Here is a 14,469-nt window from a genome sequence, read left to right on the forward strand (position 1 = left end):
GACATTTTAAACTTATATCTAATATCTACTTTATTAGAAACATCGAATATATTATAGAATTAATGGACTTATTGTTTACAATCCAAAAATTTTATATACAGACTTGATATACGAATGCGAAAAAAGTTGTAGTGACGAAATTTAGATTTAGAAATTAACAATTGAGTTTTCAAAGTCTATTCGTTCTCAATAATTTTTTTTATATTTACAATTATTCATAAATATTGTTACACACTTTAAACCTAATTATGCCATTTGGTAACATTTTAAATACAGATTAAAATTTTAAAGACCCATTAAATTCTTAAATAAGTTATAGCAAATTTGAAATTCAAAAGCTGAACTTCTCATCATGCATTACCCAAATCCATCTTTGTTTTGAAAAAAAATGACAAATTGTCAAGTCTACTCTTTTTATTTTGAAGCTTGTAACGAATTTGAAAAATGGTATAACAGAATTTCAAACTTTTAATTTTATATTGAGTATATAGGACTTTAAACTTCAAAAACTTGTGATGAATCGTCAGGCTTTCATTTGTTTTATTTTTAAACTCTTATTATGGTGTAAAAAATCAACCGATTTAGTATATATATTAATTTAAATTCGCCTAGTGAAACTCTTAGTCTAACTTTCAGATACAATCTAGTAAATCCATAAATTTTAAAAGTTATTAAATAATTTCAAGTATATTATTATGGAACACAAATTTCCTTTTAATTTAGCACGATAAAGAAATCATTTATCAAAGAAATAAATTAGTAAATTACATTATTTGTTATGAAAAGAAAAGAAAAAAAAGAAGAAAAGGAGAGAGAGAGAAAGAGGCATTTTGACATTGAATAGGTAACGTTGAATCCCAAGAAAACAAACTCTCACCATCCATCCTGTCCCCTTCCTATGTGGAAAACGACACATCGATAGCATTTTGCCATTTTCCATTTTTTCTTTTATATATATATATATATATATATTAAAAAAAAAAAAAAAACAACTCAATTATACCCTCTCCTCTTCTCTTTCTTCACCCCCCCACCAAATCTTCATTATAAATAAACCCTAATTTCTCTTCTTCCTCTCCTCATCATGGCACTGTTCAATAACTTCCTCTTTAACCCCTTTCTCTCTTCCCATTTCCTCCTTCTCCCTCCTCCAATGGCTCACCCCTTTCCCCTTCTCACAAACCCTACACCTCTACCCTTCTTTTGATTCTTCTCCTGGCGGTACCTCTCCTGAGCTTTTCTTCATTTTCATTTCTTTTTTTTTTTTTTTGTCCACGAAAATTGTTCAAATTTTTCTTGACCTTGCAAGTCCAGCCTCTCTTCATTCTGGCTTCAGTTTGCTTCTTGCACTCCTCTAATCGTTTTGGTGCAAGAGTTTAGGACTTTGTTCGTGGATGCTTTGTCTTTCTCTCTATTCCTCCTGAGCTTGTACTTTATGTTTTTGCATTGTATTGTTTTCCTCTTATCTATTTAATTGTTGTTATGTTATATATTTGTGTTTTTCTAATGATAGTATCTTTAACTTCTTTTTTTTCTACGATGTGATGAGATTTTTGAAGAGTTAGGGAATTTAATTGCTAAATTAATCTCCCGCTTTGGACAATGATTGAAAAGAAATTCATTAAATTATTTCGAATCAATGCATACAACATTAATCCAACATGGTAATATCATGGGACTGCCTCTTTTTTTATTTATTTATAATTTCCCTACAATTGTTCTTCTGGGTTTTTTCCAAAAAGAAAACAAATACAATGAGAATTATAAGTAGTACTAATCTCTAATTAATTTAATTATGTCAGTAAATCTGTTTACTTGTGTTGGGTAAGAAAATAAAAGATTTTACTGGTTCATTTTCTTTTTTGTTCTTTTTGTTTATAGGAAAAAACTAAAAGTTGCATACATCTGTTTAACACACACATATATATAAGTTCATGTGGAATATGATCGTTGTTATACGAAGAAAATCTCTACACTTTCCTTTTATTTTACGTTTGGGTCCGTTAGTAATTCATATTTCACCTTTTTTGTTACAACTATTTGGACTAACCACTATTTAGATTAAGATGGTTACACATGAATTGTTTTAGCTTTTCATCTATAAATGTTATAATTTAATAATGTTATTGAATGAACAGTCATGTTTCTTTGTCCTTTCATAACTATTAAGACTGAGTGGTTACATAAAGAAATGGAATATCATTTTACATGGGGTGTGGTCTAAACCATACTTATGAAGCATTATATGAAGCATTATGATCTAATCTTGGACATATACTTAAACAAACAAATTATGTGCTTCATTATGCCGTTATTGGTTAAAGTGGTTACTAATGAAGTAATGTATTATAATAGATACGGAAGATTACATCTTAATGTATCATTTTGTTTTTAATTCCTATTTCATCTTTTTGTAATATAAAATGATTATTTCATTAAACTACAATATTGTTAGAACTTTTTGCAATTGTATATATTCAAATAGAACTATAAATTTAATTTGTATCACGTGTGTTTTGGTCTAGTCTATTTATATAAAAGGAGGAAAAGTAAGAAAATATCAACTTTGATATAGTACGTAGTATCGATAAATAACATGTAAAGACAAGACTTGTAGTTTACACAATTATTATACTATCTATGGATAAATGACATGTAAAGACTTCGATTTTATTAATTAAACTCTAAATTTTTAAAACTCGATCATTTAAAATTTATTTGGAAGGTTGTTTATGCATTTTTTTCTAATTATACACTTTAGTAATCCCAGTCAGCACAATTTTGAATGCATAAACGCTTTTGGGATGTAGTGATCTTATAAATAATTTTGATTCATTTACTTATAATAATCTTTATAACAATTAAAGGGTTCTATTTCCTTTTACAACAACAGAGTCTATATTACTATATTTTCTAAATTACAAAAGTAGTAAATTTAAAAATCGATAATCTTATAATTATCGCTTTAGTAGCTCTTCGATAGTTTTATAATTACCATCTGATATCACTAATTTTATCATATTTGCAATATGCAAAAAAAAAAAAAAAAAATGGGATGAGTGATTTTTTTCAAAATGTTTTTGTAATTTTTCTAATCTAAAAGTTTAATTTATAATTATTTTTAAACATCCCAAAATAAATCAATTTTTTTACAAATGTAACACAATCTTACCTTCTATTAATGAATGATAGTTTTGTTAGATAGACTCCTACCATGGATGGCTAGGATTGAATTATAGACATTGACATTTGGTTATATTTAAAAATATTTTCAACAATAAAATTGCCTTTTAATTATATATTTTTCCAAATATATTTTCTTAATCAAAATTTCCGTTGTTTTGGAATGGTGAGATTTGGAAGGATTTCAAATAAAATGTAACTTTAAATGGATGGATTATGTTTGATGAAAAAGAAAGTGAATAATTGAAAAATCAGTTGTGATTTCAATTTCTTGTTTTGACTAAAAAAACATCCATTCTAATTTGGAAGGATTTCATGCTTTTAAGATTTTGTTATGAATTTAAACCCTTTTACGATTCATCTCACCGTATTATCAAATTCAAGCTTCAAGCATAATCAATAACCCAAACAATTTTTGGTTTAAAAAAGGATCAAACGCTTTGAATATGAAGAAATTAAATATATAATGTGTTGAGTGGTGAGGTGAAGCACCATAAGTAGAATAAAGAAGCCATTTTACCCTCTCATTAAGTAGAATGAATGGAAGACATATTGGAGGTGAACCAACCTTAAGGTTACATCTGCAAATTAAAAAGGAAATATGAGGAAGCTTACGTCAGGCCCCGGACAAACGGAAATATGGAAATCTTTTCTTCTCTTTTTTAGGGTTTATAGACAATCTCTTGTAAAGATATGTGGTGTGGTGACTGATGGGTGGTGGTAACAGCAGGGGAAGTGTGGTGCCTCTGAGTTTTGATGGAGAAAGGAAAAATGCAAAATACCTCGAATCCAAAAACGAAGATCAAATAAGTTATAATAATTAAGTCTATAGCACATACAAATTTATTATTTGCAAAAATAGCAAAAAAGAAAAAAAATACTCAGTCCACATATATAAAATGTAAGATGTCACAAATGCCCTCATTACTAATATATATTTGATACACCTGATACATACTTAATACATATCTAATACACTTAATATTTTTTTATACACATAATTAATATCTTTTAATACATCTGATACTCCTTGATGCACTTGATATACATTTGACATTTCTTGAAAACCTTTGGATCTTGATACACTTGATGCACCATGATATTCTTTGATACAATCAATACCCTTTTATACACTTGAAACACCTTGATGCACCTAATACTCCTTATTACAATTGATTCTTCTTAATACACTTCATATACTCCGTTAAAAACTAAGCTCTCATATGTAATTCACAGATTTACAAAGGGGAGAAGAAAGAGTTGAAGGGTTGCAAAAATGCACCACCGATCACTTCGTTCACCGTCTCTTCCAAATCCCCAATCGCCACCACCACCGTTTTATTCACCTTCTCTTCCAAATTCCTAGTCACCATTGCTTCGTTCAGTTTGACAACTTCCAAACCAACGACGCCTCCATTTTCATTCATTCCCTCATCCTCTTTGCCCTAATTTCCCACTTCACCTTCGCCATTCAACTTCACATCTACATCTGATCATCGCAAAGTTGAACCTAAATTCTTCGTCTATTTCCAATTTTCAGGTACATTCACTATGTTTATTCTTTCGATTTCGCTTTCTGATTCTTTACATTCTGTTTCATTAGCTAATATTTTTTATTTCATTTTTGCGAGGTTTTACTAATTTCCTTCTTGACGAATAGGGTTGTTACGTTGCAGATTTCAAGATCTTGTTGATTCTTTGGGTGAAATTTTGTTGATTCATACGCAATAAACTTAGTATTTTAATTTTTCTGGTTATGAATGTGCTACACTATAATTGCTTGCTTGCTTAATCATGGTTCATACATCTTCTGACGATTTTGTGCGTCAGGAGATCCTCATTTTCTTGTAGTGATAGTATTGAAATTTATGTCTTAAAACTGGTAGATAAAACATATAATTCATTAACCGTTATTAATTAATAAAGTGTTATTATTGTAACTTCAATAAATGTTATTGATTATATCATTAGTCTTGTCTTAATAACCTAATTAAATCCAATAAACTAACACTCTAAGTTGTTTGGTGAGTCTTGAATAATATATAGAGACATACAGAGATCAATGTTTGAGATCAACTTAAAGAGTCTACAGTGCAAGGATAAGGTTTGGTACTTTATCTTGGTAACACTACGGATACAACTCACTTCGCATTTGATACAAACGCAATAATCTAACGCATTCGTGTAGGTGACATGTGAATGTCCTACGCAATGAGTTTGCATAAGATCGGACCACGAAATAGTAACCACTAGATATTAGGGTTTCTATTTCAATTAGGATGACCTAAGTAACTTAGTCTGAATCATGAGTGTATTATGAACTCCTGTTCGCGAAGGATTGTTCTTTGATTTGTACAAGTGAGAGTGGCCAGATCACCGACTCAATAAACTTATCATTTTGGTGACAAGAACAAGTGAGGAGCTGGGAACATAATTACACAAGGTGGAATTCATTTCTTTCCTACTTTAGGGTAAGTAGATGTTCCCTTAAATGGTGTCTTCGAGACTTGAACAAATGACCCTACCCTCTCTATGGCTTGAGAAGGGTTGTTTATTAATTGGACTATAAACAAGTTGTTCATTAAAAGAGCACTAGTATTTAAGGACTAGAGGTAACCCATGGGTAAAATGGTAATTTGACTCAGTTGGTGTTACGAACATTCGTGAAGGACTAACTTATTGTAATTGGTCTATATCCGTGGACACATAAATATATTTATAGTGAGAAGAGTTCAGCTGTGAGTATTTAGTGGAGTGTACACACAATTAACGAATATTGATTAATGTGGTTAATAAGTTTAGCCAATTAATCTCATATCGTTGTAGCTTCTGATCTATAGGTCCATTAGGTCATCTTCTTAGCTCATAAAGAGTAATGAAATTTATTTATATTGGTTGTAATTTAAAATATTCAAGTTTACATTGAAAATTAGTATCATGTATGGTGATACATTGATATAAAGTTTAAATTTTAATCAAACTTTATCATATAAATTTAATTTTGGATGTGATTCAAAATTAATTTATGAGAGATAAAATATTTGAATGTGTTCAAATATTAATTTAATGTCAATTAGATTTGTATCAAAATTATTGGTTACGAGATAAATTTATATTTGAGTATGATTGAAATTGAATTTAAGTTAAATATAATATATTTAATTTAGCTATTAATTAATTAGAAAATTAATTAATAATTTAGTTTAATTTATTAAATTAAATTATATTAATTCAAAACGATAAGATATTTGAGAGATATTAATTAAATATGATTAAAATGAAATATTAATTAAATATGATTTAATTAATTAATTAGTAGATTTGAAATTTCTCTTAATTTAATATTTTTTTAATTAATAGAATTTCATGATTCTCATACTCTCTCAAGAAGAGGGAGTTAAGTATGTAAAAGAAAAACAATTTTTTTAATCAATCAAGTCAATGCTTTTGTTTTTTTGCAAAAAAAAATAAAAAAAATAGAAAAATAGAAAAAGAAAAATTTCTCTCTAAACTTTTTCCTATCACAATTGGTTCCCACAAATCAATCTCATTCCAGACGATAGGAAGCTCTCTGATGGGTGATGTCTCAATTTGAAGTTCTTTTTGTAGATTCAGAGGCGTCAAACTACGCAAATTTTTCTTTCTCTAATTTATAAATAGAAAGCATGCTTAGACTTTAAGTTATAATAAGAAAATTAGTTTTTATATTATTTTGCCAATGTATTGATATTTTGGAATTTTCAAATTGAGGAATGGTCTTGTAAAATCTTCCGCTGCATATGGCTTTTATCCTTACAATTTGTATTAGAGTCATCCCAAATTTTAATTGAGAATTTTAAAATTTGCACTGGTTAGGTGGGATTTTTGCATTATGAATGAGATTTGCAAAATAGATGTTTTCGATTTTGGCACCTAAGACTACAGTTTTTAATTAATTTGATTGATGTAAGAGCTTGTTGTTTTGGACATTTTAATTATGTAATCGAGTTTGCAAGTCCATGTCGTTCGATGGCGAGAGTTGCCGTGAAATGTGTTTTCCAGAAGTTTTTTTTTTTTTTTTTTTTTTTTTCAGTTCTGTATTCTATACATAATTGCAATAGTGTTTGGTTAAAAAAGAAAAAAGAAAAATCGAAACAAATATATTCTTTTTGCGCGTGTGTAAAGTACCACGAATGATTTTCTGGTGCAATGGTTAGTCGTTCACCATTGATATAGGAAGTCGTGGGTTTGAGTTCTAGATCGTGCTGGCTGCAATTTTTTTAAGGGTGTCAAATTTGGTCTATTTTATTATTTAATCTATTATTCATGTGATGTTTGAAATTGGATAAATATGATGCATGACATTACTTAGTTAAATATAATTTTTTATATTTAAATTAATGTCTTGTGTATGCTTGATTGATTTTCATGTATTTATTTTTAATGTAAGTGTTAGATTTAGATGCGTCAAACTACGTAAGTTTTTTTTCTTCTCTAATCTATAATTAGAAAGCATGCTTAGACTTTAAGTTATAATAATAAAAAAATAGTTTCTATATTATTTTGCCAATGTATTGATATTTTGAAATTTCCAAATTAAATTGAAAAATTGTTCTGTAAAATCTTCCACTGCCTAGGATTTTTATCCTTACTTATTGTTGGTGGAAAGGAATAGCCTTCTCACCTTCTGTAAAGCATATCTTTCTCTTCTTTGATTATTCAACGAGCAAAAGCTTGAGGACTAGGTGAAGAAGATCCAATTTCCCATTTTCCTCTAACTTATAATGTCATTTTTATTCTTTCCATTTTGTATTTTCTTTCATTGTATTTATTCATACTATATAGTGGCCGAAGACCTTCATTCTTTAATACAATGTACATTTATACCTTTTCAATCTATCACATCTTTGTTATTCATCTGTCTCTGTATTATTTGTAATTTAGGATCTATGCTAGAGTTTTTCTAAGAAGACTAGCTTATAATTCTTATTGCATTAGCTAAGCTATTTTTATCACTTGGCTAGTATTTATCGCAACAACCCTAGAGGGAAAGTAGCAATGATATGGCTAACACTACAGAAAAATGTGGTTTTTTTTATGCACTCAGACGTCGGAGAAGACCACAAAAACGTCAGAAATGAGACTTCTGACGTATAATTAAGCGTTGGGAAGCATGTCGATAGATCTTTATCGGGAGAACCATCATCAACGCACATTCGAAACTACGTTGGGAGTTATGAACTCCCGACGTTCTTGATTGTGATATCTCTTATGCGTTGGGATATGCAATTTCCCCGACGTGTGACCTGCATTGGGTATAGTGTTTATTGTTCCCGACGTTCTTATTGGCGACGTCTGGTAAGCGTCGGCAGAGCCGATTTCCCGACATGTAAACTAGCATCGGGTGAAGGTGGGTCGCAAACAGGACGCCCAATGTCGTGCACATGCGTCGACTTGAAGGCTCTATTTTCGACGCACCTGATGCGTTGGGAGTTCTATTTATTTATTTTTTAAATAACTATTTATTTATTTATTCATTTTATTTTTGACGCACCTGATGAGTAGGTGCTAAGTATGCGTGAGCTCAATTTGATAGCATATTTTTGTTGGGTTTTATATCCTAAAACTCATAAATAGTAACTTTATTCCATTGTTATTTCAATAAATGCTATTGACTATATTATTAGTTTTGTCTTAATAACCTAAATCCAATAAATTAACATCCTAAGTTGTTTGATGAATCTTGAATAGTATGTAGAGATATACAAGGATCAATGTTCGATATACAACTTAAAGAGTCTATAGTATAGGGATAAGATTGGGTACCTTATCCTGGTAGCACTATGGATATGAATCACTTTGTGTTTGATACAAAGACAATGATTCAACCCGTTTGTGTAGGTAACATGCGAGTAAGGGTATCCTATGCAATTTGTTTGCATAAGACTGCACCACGAAATAGTAATCACTAGATGATCTAGGTAACTTCATTAGGATGATCTAGGTAACTTAGTCTTTATTATATAACTTAGTCTTCATTTGGCATCATGCATTAATTAATAATTTTTTATTTTTCTGCGTTAATTATTCATTTGAATTATTTACATCTTATCATATGCCTTAATTATTTGGCACCTGTATAATATTTTGTATCCATTTGGCATATTGTGTTAGTTATGCATTGAATTATTTGATGAATTAATTAACATCCTATATTTGACATCATTTTGATTCTACTTTAATTATTAGCATTCTCCCATCATGCTTTAATTATTTGGCAGCACACATTTGACCTATTAATTAATTAGCATCATGTATTTGACAGTTTTAAGTTTCGGCATCCTGTGAGTTAATTTTGACTCATTCCCCTCCCTAACCCCACTTGGTAAAGCTTCTAACAATAAGTCCCAAGCGGCATAGATCAGTCTAGCTGACTTTTTCTTTTAGTAATTCAAGCTCTGCTCATGTGTCTCAACCATAAGATTCCTTTAGTAGGTTTAGGAGGTTCTACCGCATAGTAATATTTGTAATAGTATTTTCAAATCATAAACACCGAAGGAGGCTAGGAAGTGTAAAAGTATGGCATCAACACCGACGTGACAATGTGAAATTCACGCATCTCGTTAATTATTTGGCACTCGTGCTTTAAATATTTGGCATTACCCATTTGACTCATTAATTAATTAGCATAATGTATTTAACCATTTTAATTTTTGGCATGGTGCATTCTGAGTTAATTATTTTCATCTAGTTAATTATTTGGCACTCATTTGGCCTCTTCTGTTAATTACTCTTGTGTCAATTATTCATTTGAATTATTTTCATCGTGTATTAATTAATTAATCAGCCCGCATCCTGCTATAATTATTTGACATCCATTGTGGTGTTATTTATTTGCATATCTCATTAATTAATTAGCATTTGACATTTGAAGTTAATTATTTGCATCTGCATTAATTAATTAATTAGCATCCTTTTAATTGTTTGACATCATGGGTTAATTATTCATTTGCCCATTAATTGCAATCAACATCACATTAATTAATTATTGGACATCTTGACATCATGCGTTAATTACCCTGACCTGAGTTAATTAATTATTTCACATCATGCTACATTAATTAGTTATTTTGCATTATGGCAGAGAAGAAATATTTTTTTATAGATTTTATAATTTAAATTCCATCAATAAATGAAATTTCTCCATTTGAAATTTAATCAATAAATTATCTTTAAAATTATAAACACATTTCATATTTTAAATGGGACCGAGTACTGTTTTTTATAAATTTATTAATTCTTAGGTACATGAAATTTCTCATTAGGCACCTATGATAGAGATTAAAATATCAAATTTTGGTATCTTAATATCCTTAAGGTGAATATGAAAAAAATATATCTTATGAAACAAAAATAAACTTTATTTTTCTAATGGCTCCTATGCCACCCATAATTATCAATTCATGCTTAGGTTTTACTTGATATGAATTGATAACCATGAGACATTTAAAAAAAAATCTAAATAAAAAACTTTGTTTTGTGAATCCCTTTAATTTAGTTTAAAAGATAAAATTGTGTAACCTATTATGGGTGTTGTAGAGTGCTAGTACCTTCTTTACAAACAACTAACTCCCAAACTTAAATCTCATGAATTTACATAGTCAATCTTTTTTTTTATTTATTTTTCTTTGGGTGACCAATCATACCTTAATATCGTTGGTGGCAACTCCAAAACTATTTTTTTATTGAAATTAAATAAACAATGAAGGTCAGTCACTCCGCCTAGCGATCATGTCGCAACATTTGATATTTTTTAAATTTCTAATTAATTTGAGTTTGAGGTCTCGGTTAAATCTTTCGTTGTGAAGGACTCTTATCCCTTCAGTTTCCTTGTGGATATGGATCATGTGTCAGCTATTCTCAATTGTGTATTTAGTATTCTACCATGGTCGGATTGGATGAAAGTTGATATCATAACAGGTATACTAAATATGTGTGAGCTAGATTTGGCTTGACTTGTGGTTTATAGTATTATTATATATTGATGACGTTTTAATTATTATTTCACTATAGATACATATTTCCACATTTTTAACATGTTTTGCGAGTTTTTACTTCTAAAAACTTGTCATTGACTAAGTTTTCAACTTATGTTTTCAATGTTTTCTTCTCCACCCCCAGGTAGCGATCAAGGATTAAGCATTGGTTAAATCCCCATTATCATTTGTAGATCTAATTCATTTTGTATGTATATAGTTAACTTTTGTATTGCATCATAGGGTGGTTGGATGTAGCAAGAGTGACACTAAGGACTCGTGTTTTGACATCATTAGACTGTAATCATTTTGTATGTAATATCTCGTTTGAATTTTAAACCCTGCTTGATACTCTGGAATCGTCTGGATAATGAATGTATGGTGAGACACTTGTCTTGAGATGTGGAATCTAATGTTTGTATATATACATATAGAAGTGAAATTTCTTCCTCTTTCAGGTCTGACTAACCCATATTTTAGGAGAGATGCTGCCTACATTTTTATAGAATTTTATATTACTTGTTCTATAGAAGTTATGAGTTGAATAATGTTGGTTTTAAAAAGCGTTTTTATGCCACGATCTAGGTTAGGAGGGAAAACCTAGAAGGGGGTGTGACCTTCACACATTCATCATACCTCAAGACGACGTTGGTTTATCCTTTTTAAATGATGGACTCTGAAAATGCTTTATGATAGTTAAACAAGAAAGAGGAGTATTTATTGTTGTTTAAATTTCATACAGACGTTGGTGTATGTCTAATGATAAATATCATAGTTTGTTTGATTTTGTTGTTTGGAAGGTTGTTTCTTCCTTAAAAGAAAATAAAGTATAAAAGTTCTCGAAAATATATCAACACTCAACATACCTTAACTTGTGATAAAGCATTCTCCATCCAAAATAAGGTTGTTGATAATGTAAGTAGTTTCCATATTGTTTAATTTTGTTTGTGTTACACTTTTTTATTAACGATAGTTGCAAAAATAGGTAACAAACAATTTATTTTTGTTAGAATTCAAAAACAACCATGGTCGGATATCCAATTGTGATTTATGCATATTTTTTGGATTGACTTTTTGTTTGATTGTGTTGAAAGAAAGTTATAGTTTGAAGTACTAAAGACTTGGCTACCTTAGATTTACAATTCTATTTTATCTTATCCTCTCAAATTATGATTATAATTGTGTAGAAAAACATGTGGTGTTTGTTTAGTTATACAATGCACTAATGTTACTCCTTAGCTATTTGAGATAGGTGTGGAACTTTCATTTGTGTTATGGTCGAATCTTTTGTTTTTCATTCGTATTTTTGTTTATAATTTGAATTTTGAAAAGAAGATATAATGCTTCAAATACTGATTATGGATCAAGGTGGGTCATTTAGTTTATTTGGAGAGCGAGAATGTCACTTAAACACCTTTTAGGAACCTCTTTTACATAGATTATATTACATGATATGTTTCACTTAGTTGGTGGATTGTATTACTCTCTTTAGTTTTTAGTTCTCAAGCTTCACTTGGATCATTTTAATCTTTTGTAACGTGTTGAACCAATTTTGTAATTGTTGAAAACTATTATGTTTTTATTAGATCTTGCACCAATATCCGATCGATCTACTATAGTGATGAAGCTACTAAGTAAGGGAATGATGTTTGGTTAGTGATAAGACTTGCTGTAATTTCGTTACTCACGACAATACCTTGTTGTATTAGTTTATTTGTAAAAATATAGTTTCTATTTTGCTTGTTTTTGTTCCTCTTGGAAAATTTGATAGATTTCGTGTACTTAGTTTCTTTGGAAAAACGTTATCTATATTATTATTATATATGAAAGTTCTTATTTACATGTGTACTAGTTTTGTGTTAAAATAGAATTAGTTAATGAAAATTATGTGTAATGACAGGATCAACTACAATATAAAAGTTTATAAATTATACTAATATGCAGGCATTAGTTTTTTTTATTCTTAGTCATTTAGAAACTGTCAAGAGTATGAGAGCACAATACAAGAACAAAAATATTAGTGAATTAAAATTTTATTTTAAAATAATTCAAAAAATGCTTGACAATTTTTAAATGACATAAAAAAAACACATTCTTGACGGTTTTAAAATGTCATAACAAGTGCATTCTTGGCGATTATTAAATGTCATGAACACTCATACTCTTGACGATTTTTAAATGTCATAAACATTCATATTCTTGATGGTTTTTACGTGTTATGAACACTTATACTCTTGACGATTTTAAACTATCATAAAAATTTGTGTACTTGACGTTTATAAAATGTTAATGTTCACTATTCTTGACGTTTTTATCATCCGTCAAGAACTTCGTCTTTCTTGACGTTGACTTTAATGTCGATTTTAAAACCATCAAGAATAATAATTCTTGACGGTTTAAAAACGTCAAGAGAGTCTGTTTTTATAGTAGTGTACTTAATAAAATTTGAAAAAAAAATTACATAGTAAGTTTATCAATAAACTAATACATATAATATAAGTATATCACAACACTAATATATAAGCTGATACAAAGTAAAACCAAAGCAAAACCAACGTAAAACACATAAAACCGAATTCAGCTCAAAATACACATAGAAGAAAGTAAAGGAAAATCGAAGTTAAATTATAAAACAATGTTGTATATTTGCTATATCATATTCTTAAAATGTTACCTGTTGCGAGTTTTCTATTTAATATCATCTTTGTTTCATATAATTTCACTTTTTAAAACACATTATATTATCATGTATAGAATTATAAAACCCACTTGATATGTGTTTTTTAATATCCTATCAAAATGTGTGACTTTTATGCTAGAATGATGAACAACAAAAATATAGCTTAATTAATTTATAGAATATAAATTATTTGTTACTATTCATTTTAATTAATTATGACATATAAATATATTATTTAGGCATAATAAATTTCAACTAATATTTTCACCGTTAATATTTCATCTTAACTATTTAATATAATGTATTATTATTATTTATTATTATTCTAATTAATTTATATTAATTTAATTGTTTTCAGTAAATAATTTAATTATGTTTAGTTAAAAATTAAAGACGTCGGAATTGATGGTCATTTTAGTAATGATAATTAAGAATGTAGCAACATTTAAAAGAATGCAAATATACTAAAACTATTGTTGATAGACTTGTATCACTGATAGACTTGTATGATCTATTAGTGATAGACCAATATTTTCAACCTGATCTATCGAAGATAGATTTCTATCATTGATAGAATTTGACAAATTTTGC

General features: G+C 28.9%; 1 long non-coding RNA gene across 1 annotated transcript; it reads left to right on the top strand.

Annotated features, from left to right (window-relative positions):
• The first annotated feature begins 1,009 nt into the window (after positions 1 to 1,009).
• LOC116404735 lies at positions 1,010 to 5,133 on the top strand. The gene is made up of 2 exons (XR_004217769.1): positions 1,010 to 1,221; positions 4,420 to 5,133. It is a non-coding gene; the product is annotated as an uncharacterized LOC116404735 (long non-coding RNA).
• The last annotated feature ends 9,336 nt before the right edge of the window (positions 5,134 to 14,469 follow it).

This window comes from Cucumis sativus, chromosome 6 (genome assembly GCF_000004075.3).
Source record: "Cucumis sativus cultivar 9930 chromosome 6, Cucumber_9930_V3, whole genome shotgun sequence".
NCBI classification, from domain to species: domain Eukaryota; kingdom Viridiplantae; phylum Streptophyta; class Magnoliopsida; order Cucurbitales; family Cucurbitaceae; genus Cucumis; species Cucumis sativus.